Source organism: Mesoplodon bidens (assembly GCF_964165515.1).
Source record: "Mesoplodon bidens genome assembly, chromosome: X".
NCBI lineage: Eukaryota > Metazoa > Chordata > Mammalia > Artiodactyla > Ziphiidae > Mesoplodon > Mesoplodon bidens.
The window spans coordinates 45,404,685-45,420,706 of record NC_138163.1 but is presented as its reverse complement, the minus strand read 5'-3'; the positions used below and the strand labels follow the sequence as shown (position 1 = coordinate 45,420,706).

Sequence of the window (16,022 nt, the reverse complement as noted above, 5' to 3'; positions counted from 1 at the left end):
ATGGCTGTCATTGGTAGGAAGCTTGGCTTTCCAGGGACCTCTGGGCTTATTTACTGCTTCTCTTCATCAATGGGCTGGCTCTCTGGTGCCAGCTATCTTGGGATTGGTAGCCTAGGAAACCAACAAGTACATGACAGAAGTAGGAAAGGAGTGGTTTGGGTGTGGGCAGAGACAGGTGCGTGGATTTACTTTTTCCTTTTTCGTTAATTTCTTTTGACCGAGGGGAGTGCAACTTGCTCAAGTGCCGCCTGTTCCCAGGGTTAAGAAATTATTGGGTCTTCCCTGGTGGCGCAGTGGTTGAGAGTCCGCCTGCCGATGCAGGGGACACGGGTTCGTGCCCCGGTCCGGGAAGATCCCACATGCCGCGGAGCGGCTGGGCCCGTGAGCCATGGCCACTGAGCCTGCGCGTCCGGAGCCTGTGCTCCGCAACGGGAGAGGCCACAACAGTGAGAGGCCCGCATACAGCAAAAAAAAAAAAAAAAAAACAAATTATTGGAGGAGAAAGGGCTGCTCCCAGAGCTCCTAGGAGAAAGGCAGGTTAAAAGTAGACCAGTGCTTTGCCTGACATGTCAGCAAATGGACCAAAAAAAGACAAATCAGTATCTCCCGGATATGGGAAACCTCTCTCAGTTTTGAAGAACAGCTACTCTTTCAGAACCGGGACCTCAGCCACGAGTCACTAAAGGTAGGCCCCCTTTAATTAAGTGTAGCCTTCCAGGGCCAAGGCCTGGGTCATGTGATTTCACAGCCTTGGGGTTGGAGTGCCCTACCCCACCCAGCAAGGCCATTGGAAGACCCCCAGGCATGTTCCCAAGCATTGTGGGTAAATAGGCAGTTCCTTAGGTTAAGGTCATGTTTTAATAATGTAATAATCCTGGTTCCCTGGTTGGAGCTGGCTTGGAGGGCATTCCTAAAACAAAGAGCAACCCTGAGAAATTAGGGGAGACTGTACCAAAGGGTCTCCTTCATATCACCACTTGTTCTTTGTCGCTTTGCATTTGTCAAGAGTTTCCTTTTTTAAGTCCCAGGCACTTGAGCATGTGCGCCTGCCCGTTGCTGCGCTTTATTCCCTGCACCCTGCAGGAATGTTGCTCGGGGTCATGTGCTTAAGTGCCTTATTATCTTCAGCACTTCTACACTTGGCCCCTTGGGCTGCCGCTGCTGCCGGCTGCTGCTTCACGTAGGCCTTTCTCCCCATTTCCCGGGCCCCCAGTCGCAGGAGGACTCACAGGTCCCCTTGAGGAAAGGGCGCCCGGTTTTACCTTTGGATTTCCATTCCCCTCGCGGCCCCGCACTGGACTTTGCAGTTCAGCTCTCCTCAGCATAGCCCTGCAAGCTAGCACCAAGCCAAGGTCATGTTTCCCTGTTTGCTGGTGGGGTTTCTGGCCAGTGAGCAAAGAGAAACAGATTGACCCCCCCAGCCCTGTGGCTGTCCTTCCCCGGGCGGGGCTGTCGGCGGGGAGGGGTGCTGTCTTGGCCCTGGGAAGTCAGGGGTGACCTTTAGGCCAAGGCTGCTTTCGCTTCCTGGGGAAGAATGCAAAGCGTGCCGGGTCACAGGGTCTCCTGCCTGGCTGAACGGTGTTTGGCCATACCTCACAGTCAGGGCTGTGTTTGCTCAGATGGACACACGTGGAAACCAGGCTGGGATCATCTTCCCAAGTTTCTTACTCCCCGCTTTGGGTCTGAACTGAAAAACAATTTGCAAAGTACACTGTGGTCCGCACCTGTTGCTGTTTTTTTTTTTTTAATCCCCCTTTCCACGGCCAGTTTGCAGCAAACTGAGGATTAAGCCTGGCTCCTCCCACTTACATTTTCTCTTTAGTTTCCCTTGGGGTTGGGTTCTCACTTTCCAGTCGTAACTGTCCATCGACATTAAGGACAGTTGGTGCCGCTGCTCATTTAGGGTCCTCCCTCACCCAGACCTTTTAAACACCATAAACCTGGAATAGGGTCAGATGGACAGAAAGGAGTTGAATTTAAGAGAAAGAGCTCGTTATAATTTTTGGTTATCTCTGTACACTTTGAAAGTTAGGAGTAGTAGTGATAATAATACTTGTAACATTTTGAGCCTGTATTATGCTCCAGGCACTGTGCTTAAGTGTATTGCCTATATATTACCTAATTTGCAGCCTTCCACAAAAAGGTCATTTTTGTTTTATCTAATCCTTCTTTCTCTCGGTTCTAGCTGATTTCTCCTTTGGTCGACTTATAGATACTGGAGAAAATATTCGAGCAATACTTTCCTGGGTTGAAATGGCAGAGCGATGCCAGGTCGGAGCTGAAAAAAAACCTCAGAGATCATCTCCTCCCTCATTTTTCCAGATGAGCAAACTGAGACCCAGAGAGGTGAAGTGACTTGCCCAAAGTCACACAGCTCAATAGAAGCAGAGGTAGATCTCCTGACTCCCGGTTCACTGTCTCTCTCTAGTACCATACATGGCCTCCTTCCACCCCTAACCATTCTAGCGTAAAGGGAGATGGACTTTTGTTCTTGCCAGCTAGTAGAGAAACAGAAATCATGTGTTTTTTGAGCATCATTGTCTTACAGCCTTGAAAGTGAGGATCTCACGGCTGCAGGCCACCTCTCTGCCTGACTGCTATAGCAACTGCTTTTTCAATGTGTTTTTCTGCCCTTGCTGCCTCTCTTCCACAGAGGAGCCAGGCTGTAGTGCCACCATTGCTTGCTGCTTGTTCTGGGCAGGTAGTCCAGGGAGTTGTGTACGCTCAGTGAGCCTGTATGTCAAGCCAGTGTGATCTGCTCTGAGATAACTGGTTGTTTGGAAATGGGACCCATTCACTTGGGACTATAACTGAGGTCATCATTTCTTTCCTCTAAATAGAGACCTGCATCCCATCCTAGTGAACAGTTGTATGAGGCTCCACGGCAGGGGAGCAAAATCAGAAACTTTGTCTGGTAGAAGTGAGTGACAAAGGTCAAAGAGGAAAAAGGTCAAAGTAATCTGCCAACCCAGTGGGAGAGGTCAGTTCACCTTGGTAAGCAATGTAGAGTAATAGAGCACAGGATTAAGTATTAGACAGACCTGGGCCTTGGATGTAGGTTTCTGGTTGACAGAACCTAATAGTTTTGACCAGTCAGGTAGCCTCTCTGTGCCTGATCTTCTTATATGATACAAAGTGTGGTAGTTAAGAGTTCAGGCTCTGAAGTCAGACTGGCCAGGTTCAAATCTTGGCTCTGCTGCTTTCTAGCTGTGTCGCTTTGGGTAAGTTACTTGACATCTCTGGGCGTGTTTTCCTTCTCTGTAAAATGGGGATAATAGTATCTACTTTGTGGTTTTCTTGTAAGAATTCAATACATGGCTACATGTAAAGTATTTAGATCGGTGTCTGGTGCATAGCAAGTGTAGAGTAAATATGATAAATATGAGTTATGGCAGTTGTATCTGTAAGATAGGGATGATCTTTGCCCTTCATACGTCACAGTCAAGCAAAATAAGATATGTTGAACATGTCTTGTAACTAGAAAGCACTATCTAAATAGGAAAAATCATCTTTTGAGGGCATGAACATTCAAAGGATTATTAGCCCATTGTTTTTAGGATCAGATAATGGTGGATATTTCTTTGATGATCTGGCAAAAGGAAGAATAGTAGGTTTATGTGTAGGGTTATATAAATGCTGGGGCCATCAAGCAATGTATGTCCTGCTTTTTCCCTCCTAGTGTACTTAAGAGTGCTTAAAAGCCAAGTAAAGTGGTTGGAGGATTTGGAATGAAAAGCAAGGATTATGATACTTTTCCCTCATGGCCTCTATCTTAGTTAATGGCACTGCAGTCCATCAGTGACCCAAGGTTAAGTCCCTTGAAACCTTGACACATTTCCATTCCTCTCTTCCATCATCATAGTCTCTTGAGTCATTTTGATTCCATCTTCCATTATTTCTTCCATCTGTCTCTTCCTTTTCTTCTTTGATTTCTCTGCCCTAATTCGTCTGGTTGTTTATCATCATCGCCACCATCTGGCTTATTAACAGCAGCTTCCTGACTGATCTTCCCTTCTTTAGGGGTCTTTCTGCTCTGTCCATCCCTTACACTGCTGCCAGAAATGATACAAGGAAAATTCATGTTGGGTCCTGCCATTCCCTTGCTCAAAAGCCTTCAATAGCTCCCTATTGCCTTCGGCAAGGGTAGTAGATATAGCTAGATAAATACACCTTACGGTGCCCCAGGCCAACCGTGCTAATCAAAACATGAGCATGCTTTCCCAACATGTGTCTCCATGTAAGTTCAGAATTGCCTTTAGCATAGTATTTTAGGCAGCAACTATTACTCAGTCAGAGAGTGGCAGCTGGAACTCCTTATGATAGGATTCAGGATCTTCTATGATCTTGGTTTCAACCTTCTTCCCAGCTTTGTCCTCTAGTATTTTTTTAAATAAATTTATTCATTTATTTATTTTTGGCTGCATTGGATCTTCATTGCTGCACGCGGGCTTTCTCTAGTTGCGGCGAGTGGGGGCTACTCTTCGTTGTGGTGTGCGGGCTTCTCATTGTGGTGGCTTCTCTTTGTTGCGGAGCACAGGCTCTAGGCGCATGGGCTTCAGTAGTTGTGGTGCGCAGGCTCAGTAGTTGTGGCACACGGGCTCCAGAGAGTAGGCTCAGTAGTTGTGGTGCACAGGCTTAGTTGTTCCGCGGCATGTGGGATCTTCCCGGACCAAGGCTCGAACCCGTGTCCCCTATATTGGCAGGCGGATTCTTAACCACTGTGCCGCCAGGGAAGTCCCTGTCCTCTAGTATTGATACATTCTTTCATATGTGCTCTGATCCAGCCACATGTACCATGAACTTCCATGCTTCTTTGACTCTGAGTTTATACTTTGTTCATGTTGTACGCTCAGCCAGAAATACTTTCTTTTCTCTTCCTGTTGAGATGCCAGTCATCATTCAAGACTCAGCCTAAACATTCCCTCTTGTGAAGCTTTTTTCAAGCCTTCATGCCAGATTTAGCCATTCTTGTCTATTTTAGCATTTTATTCTGCCTGATATTACATAATCGTTTATGTCTCTCCCCCACTCCTTAGTTTGTGTGTTCTCTGAATACAAGATCTGTGTTTTATTGATATTTTTTTCTATCCTGCACAGCATCTAGTACATACTAGACTCCTAATTTTTAAAGAAAATTTAATCGAGTCTAGTCCATTCCCTTTGTTTTTTGGATGAGGAAACGGAGGCTTAGAGGAAGAGGTCAGGTGTTCATTCGGGGATTTGTTGAGCCTCAGATGTTTGAGACGTCGAGGCTGGAGTGAACAGCAGGCAACTGAGATGTGGTTGGGCTAGCAACGTGATTTAGAGAAGATGGAGGGGCAGAAGATGCAAACATGCAAGCCAGGGGAGAGAAAGAAGAAAAGGATTCTGTGAAATGCCTACTTTTGTGGGCAGAAGAAAAGACTCAGTGAAGCAAAAGTAGAAAGACACCCAAGAGAGGAAGGAGTTTCATGAAGCAGGTCCTCTACTGTCATGTGAGGCAAAGAGGTTGAGACCAAGGAGGACTTGAGAAAAGGCACTTGGAATTGGTGAGTACAGGCTGGTCCTGTGGGCAGCCATCCACCCATTTCTAAATAGTTACCTTAGAAATGTTTGTGTGTGAAGAGTTGTGGGCACGGACGTTATGGCATCAGAGAAGACTGGGAGACAGCCCGCCAGTGGCAGAATGGTAAATCCAGCCAATGTGCAGCTTTTAAAAGGGAGGCTGATCTCTGTGTTCCCTTTGAAAGATATTCACACTATATTGTTAAAATTAAAAAGAAAAAGATAAACTGCAGAACAGTATGTATGATAGGAACCCATTTCCTAAGAAAACAAACCACAAGCCCTTGTATATGTGCATGTTTCTAATCACGTTGTAAAAGCCTAGAAGAATGTGTACCCAGTAGTGTTTACTCCTGAGTGATTAGGGAAAGGGTGGACACCCTCACTTTATACTTAACACATTTCTGTATTGTTTGAGTTTGGTGTGAGTACAAATTTCTTGAGTAATTAAGAAGAAATATTTTTGTAAAGAAAGAAAGGAGTTGGTTGGCAGCCTGGGAGAGCAGTTTCAGTAGAAGAGAGTCAGCGGATGAAGGAAGCCAACTCACGAGAGAAGATCTGGCAACTGAGAAAGCATCATGTGTTTGGGAGACTGTGCCCACAGGGGCCTTGCTGCCTGTGTGGCTGGCGGGAAAGGAGCAGGGGGCACAGAGAGACGCCAGAGTAAGGAAGCAACCCCATGGCCAGGAGGTTCAGCTGAAAGGGGACGGATCAAGTAGAAGAGTAACAAGGTGGCCTAGAGGCAGGCGGAGGCTGATTAAGAAGGAATTAAAAAAGCAAACCAGGGCTTCCCTGGTGGCGCAGTGGTTGAGAGTCGGCCTGCCGATGCAAGGGACATGGGTTCGTGCCCTGGTCTGGGAAGATCCCACATGCCGGGGAGCAGCTGGGCCCGTGAGCCATGGCCTCTGAGCCTGTGCGTCCGGAGCCTGTGCTCCGCAACGGGAGAGGCCACAACAGTGAGAGGCCCGCGTACTGCAAAAAAAAAAAAAAAAAAAAAAAGAGCAAACCAAAGTGGGCGTGTGTATATAAGGGGGGCAAGGGAGAGGATGGGGTCGGGGGAGAGACTGGTGGGGGGCCCAGCTGCAGTGGGAGCGGAGCACACTCATAGCTGTAAGGAAACATCCACTTGAGGCAAAGAGTAGCACAGTTGAGAAGGGACAAATTAAATATCAATTTGAGGAGTAGAGAAGCTTCCCCCAAAAGGATGAGATCTCAGGCCAGTTAAGCCTCCAGTAGAGTGCTTGGGGCAGAGGCTGGACTAGCTAATTGCCTTCTCTGACTAACCGAGGGTTAAGAAAGCCCCTCTTTAAGTTTTGGTGGCCAAAAATGTTTTGGCAGTGGCAGAGTTATCTTAATGGCTCAGAGAATAGTCTGGTGAGTGACCAAAATGGGATTTCTGTGGCTTTGCGGGCCTCCGAGTTGAGTTATCTGCTGGACCTGTCACTAAGCTTGGGACTAAAGGTGGAGATGGAGAAGGCGGAGGCCAGGGGTCCTCAACCCTGGCTGCACCTACAGTCATTAAGCAAGCATTTAAAAATACCAATACCTGCCCCTCACCCCATTCTTATCTAATTGTATGGGCTGGGGGCCTGGACACCAGCAATTTTTCAGGCTCCTCAAGTGATTTTAGTATGCAACTAGGATTAGAAGCCACAAGTGTAGATGGGATTAAATGTGTTCTGAGCCTAGACTGGCCCTCGGAAGCTTGTGTGTTTGTGTGTGTGTGTGTGTGTATTTAACACTATTTCAATACACGTATTTTGTCCTGTGTATTCCCAAAGCCTGTGGGTGCATCACTAGTAAATCACTCATCCCACTGTGTGCTAGTTAGTTGCTAGCCTATCGGGAGATCTAAGATCTAAGATGTAAAATTCAGGAGTTACTCAATAATAGTAACTGTGCTTACTGGGTCTTGCACTGGGTCAGGTTAACTGACTCCCCCTGACTCATAAAGCTTATAGGACGAGTGCCAGCACTAGGCCCAGGTCTGCCCCTTTTGCAGTACAGAGCAGAGTGCCTGGCACCTACGTGTTCAATCATTGTCACGTGAAGTGACTAGGAGCTTTGTTTTCTTGTGCAATGCTGCTTTTTATTAAAAGCACGGGAATGGTAAAATCTGACATATTTGAAAAGTCTGGTGGGAGAGAGGCTTGCGAACTGCCTGGCATGTGAAAAGCTCATGATATGCCAGGCACTGTGCGGTGTATCTGTATCACTCAGCATCTATTATGCAATTACTCTGAGCCGAGCATCATACTTGGGACTGTGAGATACACAAGGAATATCAGATATGGTTTCTGCTCCCCAGGGATCTTATTATCAAGGCTCATTTATAGTCTAATTACTACATTTTTTTTTTTTTTTTTTTTTTGCGGTATGCAGGCCTCTCACTGTTGTGGCCTCTCCCGTTGCGGAGCACAGTTCTGGACGCGCAGGCTCAGCGGCCATGGCTCACGGGCCTAGCCGCTTTGTGGCATGTGGGATCTTCCCGGACCGGGGCACGAACCCGTGTCCCCTGCATCGGCAGGCAGACTCTCAACCACTGCGCCACTGGGGAAGCCCCTAATTACTGCATTTTTATGTGGAGAACTTACATCAGGAAAATGATAGAGGTCAGAGGGACTTTGAAGATACTGTAGTTCAAACCCTTCATTTTACAGTGAGGAAAAGAAGCCCAGAGCGAGAAGCTACTTTCCCAAGGTCACACCACTTGGGATGGGTTAGAGCCAGGGCTGGTGTGCCGGGCTGTCTCTCTTTGAGGTCCTGTTACAGTGTTCTGTTGATCAGCTGAAGGACAAGTGAACCTATTAATGGCCCATGTTAAAACTTTAACTAGAATTCCACTTTGTGCTTTATGCTCCCAGCTTCCTTATGGTTGAGGGAGGGGAGTTGCATTTAGTCTTTCTTAAAACCTTGCCTGGAGAGGGCCAGCACTGGTTACCACTGGAATTATAGCTCAGGCCCAAGAGGCCTTAAAGATGGCGCATTTTCCCTTTACTGAAACAGCCACTGACTAACCCCCTATGTCTAATTATGGTACTTTTTCTACTCTTTGTAAGGGGCTTTCCCAAGCTTAGTAGGTTTATGACTTTTCTGCCTCAGTCACTCTTTTTTTTTTTTTTTTTTTGGTGTCTGTGTGTGTGTGAACCTTACCTTAGAGGAAGGAGGTGTTACGTACGGTCCTGAGAATTAGTGCAGTGGGGCGGGTTCCTAGTGGTGCCAGCATCAGGCTGTTTCTTTTAGCCCTGTTCCCTGCTGGTTCCCAAGTCCAAAATTCAGTTTCAAGTCTGGGGCTTTCTATGAAGAGTCAGGTGTAATTCAAGGTAGAGATTCTGGGTTGCTCTTCCCTGAGCCCCTTTCCCATACAGACAGGGTTTAGGGAGCTGACAGCTCTGCCTTCCGCTGTGCCAGGTTGTGGTAATAGTCACAACTAATAGCGAGTGAACACCCTGTGGGATCAGTGCTATTATTGGCATTTCTGTTTTACAGGTGAAGATAACAAGATTCAGAGAGCTTAGGTAACATGCCCAAGGTCATACAGCTAGAAAGTGGCCAAGCTGGTATGGACAGCTACGTCTGCCTGACTCCAAGGCTGGTCTTGTTAACTATTAGGCTAGTAGAGTTTGTCATTTAAAGAGATTACCAATGACATTCTTCATATCGATGAAGAACTATCTGCCAGCTTTCTGCAAGCCCATTTAAAGAACTAGTCAGATGGGAAGAGTCCCATGTAGTAGAGTTCTGTTCCACTGTGGGGCGGACTGTATTGGGAGACCTGCCAGGCACCAGCACTGCAGGGTCAAGAAAGTCACTTCCCATCTCTGGGATTCACTTTCCACATCTGTAAGTGAGAGTTGGACCAGATGATGTGTTAGATCCCTCCCAGCTTATACATTTAATGAGACTTGGGTTCATTTCTCACTTCCTGGCAGAATGGAAAAGTCTAGGAATTGGATGTGGGATAGAATGCATCAGAACTGTAAAAGTGGGGAGGATCTCATAGTGCGCCCAGGAGCTTCCTGGATGGGTCAGTTAACCTCAGATGGCTTTATCATGCTTAGGCAGTTACACATTGGTTCTGGTTTTCCTCAGGAATTTATAAAGAAATAGTTTCTTTTCAGTTAGCTCCTTCCCCACATCAAAAATTACCAGCTTTCTTAAAGTGGCTGTTATTTATTTATTTATTTTTTGCGGTATGCGGGCCTCTCACTGTTGTGGCCTCTCCCGTTGCGGAGCACAGGCTCCGGACACGCAGGCTCAGCGGCCATGGCTCACGGGCCCAGCCGCTCCGCGGCATGTGGGATCTTCCCGGACCGGGGCACGAACCCTTGTCCCCTGCATCGGCAGGCGGACTCTCAACCACTGCACCACCAGGGAAGCCCAAAGTGGCTGTTATTTAATTTCAGCCCTTTGTAGTCGCTGAAAGTATTTCTAAAGATCAAGTAAAGACTGAAAGGGTAGCAGGGCACCTAAATCTGGGGTGCTCATATTTTATTGGTCTGAGTTAGAATTACTAGAATTTGTGTTCTGTTTTGCAAGAGGGCTTTGGGAGACGGTGGTTTTTAGAAGAGAAGCAATCTAAACAGAAGGTTGTACGTGCAACTTTTATCTCCCTTCAGAGTTTAAGAGCAGGTAGATCCATAACTAGGTCTAGTGTAGTTGACCTTGCATTTATCTGTTTCGTCATCAAAAATCATCTTGTATTCAAGAACACTTAAGGTTAATAATCTATAAAACCTATGTGATGCTGCAGTTAGAATGGTAACTTTGATCTTAAAAAGTATTTTTATGTTATCCTTGGGGTGTGTGGGCACGTGTGTTCTTGAACCTGGGGGCTCTTATTTTGGATCGTACGGGTATATCAATCAGCTTGCATCAGGCAGGGCTCTGAGGGGCTGCCCCCAAAGCCAGGCTCTGGTCTCCTCTTCTGCCCATTAAGATTAGGTACTGCCATTAGGAGGAACAAAATTATTTACTTGGGGACAGGAAGGGGAAGCCCTGACAGGTGGGCTGTGATGGCACTGGTGCTTGGTGCATAGTGTGGCACAGATGTTAGCCTTCTGCTCACTGGTTCCAGGACAAAGCCCTTGGGATATTCATCACTTGTGGGCCATCAGGTCGGTTAGCCTGGCAGTGTTGCCATACAGAAGGAGTTAGGGGCTTCCCTGGTGGCACAGTGGTTAAGAATCCACCTGCCAGTTCAGGGGACACAGGTTTGAGCCCTGGTCCGGGAAGATCCCACATGCTGCAGAGCAACGAAGCCCGTGTACCACAACTACAGAGCCTGCTAGCCACAACTACTGAAGCCCATGCACCTAGAGCCCGTGCTCTGCAGCAAGAGAAGCCACTGCAGTGAGAAGCCCGCGCACTGCAATGAAGAGTAGCCCCCGCTCGCCACAACTAGAAAAAGCCCGCACACAGCAACGAAGACCCAACGCAGCCAAAAATAAAAATGAATAAAACAAATAAATTTTAAAAAAGATCTATTAAAAAAACTACAGTAAGGTACAGTGTCACTCATTAGAATGAATAAAATCAAAAAGACTTACCCCAAAAAAGATACTATTAAGTTAAAAAAAAAAAAGAAAAAGGAGTTAAAAACCGGGTGGCATCAAAACCCAAGCTGCAGGCACATCGTATTCTTCAGCTACCAACCCAATTTTACCTTATTCATGATCACCTGGGTCTGCATATGCTCATAGGAGTGTATGTTCCGGCCATGAATATCTTGGTTTTCAGAGAAAGAATGGGTAAAATGAAGCCACACAGGGGCAGTATTACTGTGTGTGTTTTTTTTAAAGAGTTACAAACATTATTTTTTAAATTAATTAATTAATTAGTTTTTTGGCTGTGTTGGGTCTTCGTTGCTGTGTGCAGGCTTTCTCTAGTTGCAGCGAGCGGGGGCTACTCTTCGTTGTGGTGCGTGGACTTCTCATTGCGGTGGCTTCTCGTTGTGGAGCACGGGTTCTAGGTGTGTGGGCTTCAGTAGTTGTGGCATGCAGGCTCAGTAGTTGTGGCGCACGGGCTTAGTTGCTCCACGGCATATAAGATCTTCTCAGACCAGGGCTCGAACCCGTGTCCCCTGCATTGGCAGGTGGATTCTTAACCACTGTGCCACCAGGGAAGTCCCTTTCTGTGGGTTTTAGAAAAAATATTGCTCAGTCATGCCACAAACTGGCAGCAGCATATTATCTGCTGCCACTTTATATAAACACTAACTTGGATATCCTTCTGTTTTGCTGATTTTTCAGTCTTCTATTCACATAATGATTATTTGCATTCCCATTGGAATTGTGGTCTCTGGTGTCAGAAGGAGAATTGAAATCTATAGCTTCATACACATAGCACCCACTTCCCTCCTTTATTTCTTTCTCTTCTAGCTTGGTGCAGGGCTTTGCAGACAGATCTGGGTTTGAAGCTAATTTCTGTCACTCATGAGCTCTGTGCTTTAAGTAAGTCACCTAATCACTGTCTCATTTGTAAAATGGGGCTAAGAATTCTATGTCATCAGGTTATAGAAAGAATTTAAATGAGTTAATATTGGTGAAGCCCTAAGAAGAGTGCATGGAACATAATAGGTGCTCAAAAAATATTAGTTACTGTCTATCCCCTTCCCCCCAAGAAGTGGAGCCAGTAACAAATGACAGCCTTTCTTCGAATATCTCCAGAAGCTCTCCTGGCATTAGTCTGCCCTAAGGGGCTGAGGTTTGCCTTGTCTTTTGATGATGAAGAGTAACCAACCAGAACTCTGGATTTCAACCTCACAGGAAGCTTGAAGTTGTTGACTTTTGCTGCCAGTTAAAAGAGTTGGGAAGATTGGGGTGGAAATCTCCAGAGAAAACGTGTATGCTTTTGCTAATTGAGCTGTAGACAGCAGGGAGTATGAGTAATGAGCTGTATGTTGTATGTGGGAGTTCAGGGCCCAGCCTAAGGGACAACATGGGTGAGTTTCATTGGCTCCTATGACAGGTGGCTCCCTGACTTTTTACTCTTGACATGTCTTGGAATCCAATAGTTTGAACCTTGGGGCTCTTGATAACAGGCCTGTTAACTACTTCACAGTGATAATAACAGCTTGCATTTATTTAGCTCTTACTTTGTTCCAGGCACCAGGTCTAAGTGCTTTACGTGTGTTAACTCATTTAATCCTCACAAGAAGTCTAAAAGGTAGGGCACAAAACAGTTGAATACTGAGAGCTTGCCAAAGTCTCACAGCTGGTGGTGGAGCTGCTTTTATAAACTAGGCAGTCTGACACCAGAACCAGGGCCTTCACCAACTCTCCTGTAAAGTCTCTAGTGTTTTTTTTTTTTCTTTCTCTTTTGTAACTTACACATTGTAATTGTTAGTTGCGGTGTCCAGAAATGCAGTTGATTTTTGCTCATTTTTTTGTACCCAGCAACATTGCTGAATGCTTTTAAATTAATTATAATTAATTTATCTGAGGATTCTTTTGGGTTCTCTATGTTGGTAATCATAATCTACAATGAATGAGACTTTTGTCTCTTCCTTTGCAGTCATTTTATTTTTAATATCATTTTCTTTCTTTTTTTCTTCTTGAATTATGTCTTGAACTATTCATTCTGTTCTGTTGTTTTCATTTTCATTTTCTTTTTTTTAAACATCTTTATTGGAGTATAATTGCTTTACAATGGTGTGTTAGTTTCTGCTTTATAACAGAGTGAATCAGTTATACATATACATATGTTCCCATATCTCTTCCCTCTTGCGTCTCCCTCCCTCCCACCCTCCCTATCCGACCCCTCAGTTTTGTGCCTTACTGTTCTGGTTAAGACCACTAGTATAATGTTCAATAGAAGTGGCAATAGTGGGTACCCTTGTCTTTTCCCCTGTCTTAAAGGATATGCTTTCAGTGTTTCACGGGTAAGTATGGTGTTTGGTGTAAATTATTTTGGCATCTTTTATCAGACAATAGAAATTCCCTTCTATCCTGAGTTTGCTGAGTTGTTTTTTGTTAATCATGAATGGATGTTGCTTTTTATCAAAGGCTTTTTCTTCGTCTATTGAGATGATCATATTGCTTTTGTTCTTTAATCTTTCAGTATGGTAAATTATGTCGATTTTCTAATATTAAGCCAAATTTGCATTCCTGAAATTGGATGACCTTTATCATGGTGCATTATATTTCTTGTTCCTGGATATGGTTTGCTAGTATCTGATTTGGTGTTTTTACAGCTATGTTCATGAATGAATATGGCTCTGGTTTTCCTTTCTCATACTGTCCCTGTCAGGTTTTGGTATTTATGCTAGCTTCATAAACTGGGTTGGGTAGTGCTTCCTCTTCTTTCTAAACTCTGGAATAGTTTGCATGAGATTGGAGTTATTTGTTTCTTGAATGCTTGCTAGAACTTGCCAGTAAAACTATCAGGGCTTTGGTGTCTTCCTGTGGAAAGATTTTGGACTACTGATTCAGTTTCTTTCATGATGATAGGAATTTTCAAGTATTCTGTCTTCTTTAATTAGTGTTGGTAGTTTGTTGTTCTAAGAATGTGACCATTTTGCCTAAACTTTCACATTTATTGGTTAAAAATTGTTAATAGCCTCTTAACTATAAAAACTGCAGATGTTAAAAAGATAACCCCCTTTTCATTCATAACATTACTTATTTTTGAGAAATCAATCTCAACAGAAATTTATAGGTTTTATTTACTATGTGTTGTAGGAAGCAATTTGGGCTTTGTCAGTCCTCTCTATAGTGTGTTAGTCTTCTGTTTTGTTAATTTATGCTAATTTAAAAATTGTTTTTTTAAACCAATTTAAAATACTTTATATTTTCTTTGAGTTTATTTTTTTTATTTATTTATTTATTTTTTTGCCGTACGTGGGCCTCTCACTGTTGTGGTCTCTCCTGTTGGGAGCACGGACTCCGGACACGCAGGCCCAGCGGCCATGGCTCATGGGCCCAGCCGCTCCGCGACACGTGGGATCCTCCCGGACCGGGGCACGAACCCGTGTCCCCTGCATTGGCCGGCGGACTCTCAACCACTGCGCCACCAGGGAAGCCCAAGGCTAATAATTTTGAGCTACCTACTGCTTTAGCTAGATCCCGCAGATTTTGGTATGTAGTATTTTGTTGTGTTGTTCAGTTCCAAGTATTTTATAATTTCCATTGTGATTTCTTAACCCATGGGATGTTTTGAAGGATTTAAAAAAATTTTTCTAAACATTTCTAAAGTTACTTTGTTGCTGATTTCTAACTTAATAACATTGTGATCAGGGAGTGTGGTCTCCCTGGTCTGGTTCTTTGAAATTTGATGAGACTTGCTTTGTGGCCCAGCATGAGGCCAGTGTCCATTAGATCAACCTTGTTAATTTTGCTGCTCTTTGACAGCCTTACCCAATTTTTAATCTGCTTACTCTATCAATTGTTGGGAGAGTTTTTAAAATTTACCACCACAAAGATGGATTTATCTAGTTCTTCTTTTAGTTCTGTCAACTTTTACTTTATATATTTTGAAGCTATGTTATTAGGGGTAGTTAGTTACCTTTTACATTTCTTTGTTAGGTCCATTGACCAAATGTTCAATATAGACGTTCCCATTGCAACTTAGCCTGTAGATAGATTAGTAAGGGTGACTTGGTGAAAGCAGAAGCATCCCTCTAGGTGGGCTGGGTAAATTGGATTTTGAGCTCCAGGGAAGAAAGACATTTAAAATCAGAATTGCACCTTCCCAGTTATAGAGTTAAATTCTTAAAGCAATTTGACTTTGCCAAACAAAATTAACACCCTCATATCCTCAAGTGCCAGAGGCTTTTTGTCATCATTAAAACAGTTTTGAAAGCTGTAATCCTTTTGGGCTGGGCGAGAGGTTGGGAAGGAGAGCTTTATTTCTCTTGGGCCTTATAGATATTGCTATTGGTTGGTCAGACAGTTTTCAGACCCTTAGGCATTCTGCTTCTTATTGCCTAGCGTTTTCTGTGGGACCTGGTTCAAATCCCGTTAACCTCTCTGCCTTTTAGTTTCAGTGGTAATTATGTGGGTAGTACTCATTCCCCTTCCACTTGACAGAGGTGAGGTGTGCAGAAATTGAGATAATAGTTGTATAGGGATTCTAAATAATTAATCAGCTCCTCCGCTCACTCTGCAGAAAGAAAATCAAGTCTGTGGGAGACAAGTGCTCATGAGGACCAAGCAACAGAAATGATGGCGATGACTACACCTTTTATTAGATTTTCGAATAGAATCAGACCACATGAAGCTGGAAGTCATACAGAGAGACAAATTACATTTGGTCACATTTGGGTGGGAATAGAACTTTTCAGCTCCAGCTCTTGAGCCGGTGTAGTTCTGTGAAATCTCATTTTCAGGCTCTGTTAGGGCAGCCCCGTATTCCGATCGTATTTCTGAAATAAACACTCTGAGCTGGTCCTCTTCACTAATGCCTCCTTCCCTCCCAGAGAGTTTCAAAGAAGGGGGAGCAGGTGAACCATTTAGGACCAACTTTCATTATTATGATCT

General features: G+C 44.6%; 1 protein-coding gene across 5 annotated transcripts in view; it reads left to right on the top strand.

Moving 5' to 3' along the window:
- TMEM164 (transmembrane protein 164) overlaps positions 1-16,022 on the top strand; it is a 165,715-nt gene that overhangs the window by 12,490 nt on the left and 137,203 nt on the right. The window contains exon 1 of one of the 5 annotated variants that reach the window (XM_081222614.1): positions 5,255-5,528. The exons of the other annotated variants lie outside the window; for them this stretch is intronic. The gene's annotated coding sequence lies outside the window, so the exon portion shown is untranslated. Of the gene's footprint in view, positions 1-5,254; positions 5,529-16,022 lie in introns of those variants that run through there. 5 annotated transcript variants of the gene reach the window in all.